The sequence below is a fragment of the Propithecus coquereli genome, unplaced genomic scaffold (assembly GCF_000956105.1).
Source record: "Propithecus coquereli isolate 6110/MARCELLA unplaced genomic scaffold, Pcoq_1.0 Scaffold63, whole genome shotgun sequence".
Classification (NCBI taxonomy): Eukaryota; Metazoa; Chordata; class Mammalia; order Primates; family Indriidae; genus Propithecus; species Propithecus coquereli.
In genome coordinates, this window is record NW_012152285.1 from 1,937,274 (window position 1) to 1,940,987 (window position 3,714).

At 36.5% G+C, this 3,714-nt stretch overlaps 1 protein-coding gene across 2 annotated transcripts in view; it reads right to left on the minus strand.

Annotated features, from left to right (window-relative positions):
• Positions 1-3,714, minus strand: part of PRKG1 (protein kinase, cGMP-dependent, type I) — a 1,343,769-nt gene that overhangs the window by 886,764 nt on the left and 453,291 nt on the right. The gene's annotated exons all lie outside the window — the stretch shown is intronic.

Below are 3,714 nucleotides of genomic sequence, written 5' to 3' on the forward strand. Positions count from 1 at the left end.
TAGGCAAATGGCAAGAGTACTACTATCACTACCATATTTGTGGGCAGTCACCATGTGATTTTTGTTTTTGTTGTGTTTTAATATTAAGCTTGGGAGAGTTTAAGATATAATGCAATGGCTCTCAACCGGGGACAATTTTACACCTAGGGAACATCTGGCAATATCTGGAAACATTTTTGGTTATCACAACTTGGGGATCTACTGACATTTAATGGGTAGAGGCCAGGGTGGCTGATGAACATCCTACAATGCACAAGATAAGGCTTCCATGACAAAGGCTTATTCAGCCCAAAATGTCAGGAGTGCCAGAGGTGAGAAACCCTGACGTAAAATAAATCTATGCATGTACAAAATATTGTGTTTAAAGGGAAAATTTTGACTTCCACTATTTGTCATTTTAACTTCTACCAGATATAAATTACAAGCTAAATAAAAGGGTAGCACCAGGTTGCAATATTTAAGTAAGTCATGTCATCAGTGGATTGAATAAAGCCACAAAGCTTCTTTACTGCATAATTTTCCCCAGCAGATGTCACCTGGAATGGAAGTAATTACAGACATTTCTAAGCAAGACTTATGAAAATATCCTACTGATGTTAGAATGGCATCCTTTCTCCAAACATACTTGGGAATTTCAGATCCTGGCTCCACTGTGGACTGGCTGTGGGATCTTGGATAAGTTATTTAACTCTATGCCTTGATTACCTCACTATAGATTTGGTATAACAGTATCTTATTTCACAGGGTTATGATAATTGAATTAGATAATACATGTAGCAAGACAAAGAATATATAAGAGTTTCCCTTTTTTTTTTTTTAAGAAAATAAAATACCTGGAGAGACAGTTTTAAGGAGGGAGAGGCAGGCCTCTAGGTCATGATTCATAAAATTTAAGAGGGGAAAGAACAGAGTGATAAATGAGCAGAAGCAGTGAAGGGAAAGGATAGGTAAGAAGCTAGAGGTTATAGAGAAAGAGGCCAGTAGGAAAGCCTCACATTGAAGAGTCTGAAAGACTTCTAGTAAAAAGGATGTCTAATATACAATATTTAGTTATTTGTTGCCAGAATGAATGTCCTACCCCTCTGACCAAATTGTCAGTAAAGTCTGCTTCACTCTAATTTTCTTGTGTGATGGTTTGAGGGAAGATGAAAGCTTGAGGGAAGATCTATTGCTTGGCTATGGCAATGAACAGAAAGGCCAGGATGTGGAGAATGAGTGACAGGGGAGTTGGGGAGCAGGAGATTTGGAGCAGTTATGTAAATTACTGAAGCATGAGAGACTAAGGACTGAGGAATTTGCAGATAGGGGAAGCCATTGGCCTTTTCACAGGATGTCCAATGCATGCTAAATCCAATTTCATGTAAATTTCAAGGCTATTAGAAAAGGAAATACAGTCTCATCCCTCAGTATGGAATATGCAGGGATTGGTTCCAAGACTCCCACACATACCAAAATCTTCAAATACTCAAGTCCCTCAGTCTGCCCTCAGTATTCGTGGGTTTCACACCCTCAAAATGTTATGTTTTCCATCCACGTTTGGTTGAAAAATATCCATGTGTAAGTGGCCCTGTGCAGTTCAAACCTGTGTTGTTCAAGGGTCAAGTGTACTGTCAACAAGGAGATGTTGCTTCAATCGAAGATTATATCTCCTTTTTCCAAGTCCCTTAGACACCTTTGTTTAGCTTCATAATGGCTCTTATGAGGCAGAAAGAGGAAAGAAAACATTTTGAAACCAGGAGTTCTAAGCTGATATTCTGGTCCTTACTGCTGTTAAACACATTGGACCTTTTGGCACTTAATTTCTACATCAGTGCAATGGGAATGATAACTACATGTTCACAGGATTAACATATAAAATTTATGTGAAAGAGCTTGGCCTGTGATGAAGCTTTCTATTAATATTAGTGTATACTAATTGAGGGGATAATCATTTAATTCCTATAGTATCTGGCTGTAGAAAGTAGGGGGTTAGTATATAGTCCTTGGTAAATATATTGGAATGTTAATCAAAATGATTAACATACTTGTGATCACACTTGTGTGAAAGCCTTAGGATTGCATTTTAATTTCATTACCTATATAGTCCAGAAGAAGAAAAACAGCAATAATTAAAAGTGTCAACCACTCACTGCAGTTATTGAAAGACGTCTGTGCTATAACTTACTTCACTCAGTGGCACAATATATTTCCTGCTATGAGAATTTTTGACAGTTTAAAATATCTGCACTTGATGTGATATACATATTTTTTTCCCTTTATGTGAGGTTAGGGTTCTCCAGAGTGTACAACAAGCACTTATCTACCCACGTATGTTTTTAAAGCAGAGAAGAAATAAAAACAAAGACAAACCACATACCCTGCAAAATAAACATCTATTTAAAAAGAGGAAAAGAATGCTTTTGAACTTATTTTTTCAAACATAGTTATACAAATGGCCTGGGGCAGGTTGGGGTGAGAGTACTTGGCTTAAAAGTTATTACCCATACAGAAAATGATGACCTTTATCGTCCAGCACCAGACAGAGTGAGGAGGAAACAGGGGAATAATTTAACAAGAGACACTGAGGGTAGAAGAAAACTGCTGACGACTCCTCTACTTGGCAGTCAAGGAAAGTGGCATAATAGAATAAAGTAATGCATAAAGAGAGCTTTATCAACTTATGAATGGATAAACAAAATGTAGAGTATCATTCAGCCATAATAATGAAGTATTGATACATACTTCAATGTAAATGAATCCTGAAAACATGCTAAGTGAAAGAAGCCAGTCACAAGAACCACATATTGTATAATTCCATTTTTAAGAAATGTCCTGAATAGCTAAGTCTACAGTTTAGAGGCAGAAAGTAGACTAGAATTGCCAAGGGTCAGGAGGGATGAAAAGATTGGGGTCCAATGTCTCAGGGGTAATGGAATTTCCTCTTGGGATAACGAAAATATTCTAAATTTGACTGTGGTGATAGATGCACAACTTTGTGTATATATTAAAAGATACTGAATAGAGAACCTTAAATGGGTAAATTGTATAGCATGTGAATTATATCTCAATAAAGCTGTTAAAAATAAGGATTAACATAGTTCCATAATAATTGCTCAATTATAAGATTAGTCACTAATGACACTAATAGTATTTTAATATCTTTTATGACAATGTTAAGAATCAGAGAGGCTTTGGCTTCTCACTCTCCCACTAGTAATCTCACTTCTACTCTCTTTAGGACAATTACACCACATTTTTCACCATCTTTAATAACCTAATTTTCCTTCCAAAATTGCCACCTATCTCTTCCCAACTTCACTTTATGACAAAGAACACCAAATTATCTTTAACTACGTCATGCAAGCCCTGATACCAATACTTCTTACTGTGAGCACATTTAATCCACACAATCGTATCCACTAAAGTTCTACCTTAAGCCCTTGTTGACAACTGACAAAATTTTCCAGGATTCTCTGAAGTCAATCTATACTGCAAAGAGAGTGGAATAATTCTTTGAATATTATTCTGATGAAGTATCCTCCTACTAAAAATTCACTCTGGTTTCTTTGAAGTCAAATTCAAATGGCTAGCAATGTGTGTCCAGTCTTTCACAGTCCTTCTCTCCATTAACCTGAGTCCGACTCTATCATTCTCTTATTCAAACTTCATGGTCTAGCTCAGAGTCCTTAACCTATTAGAACTCGAGGATTTATGAACTTGGATAAGAAAACAAAA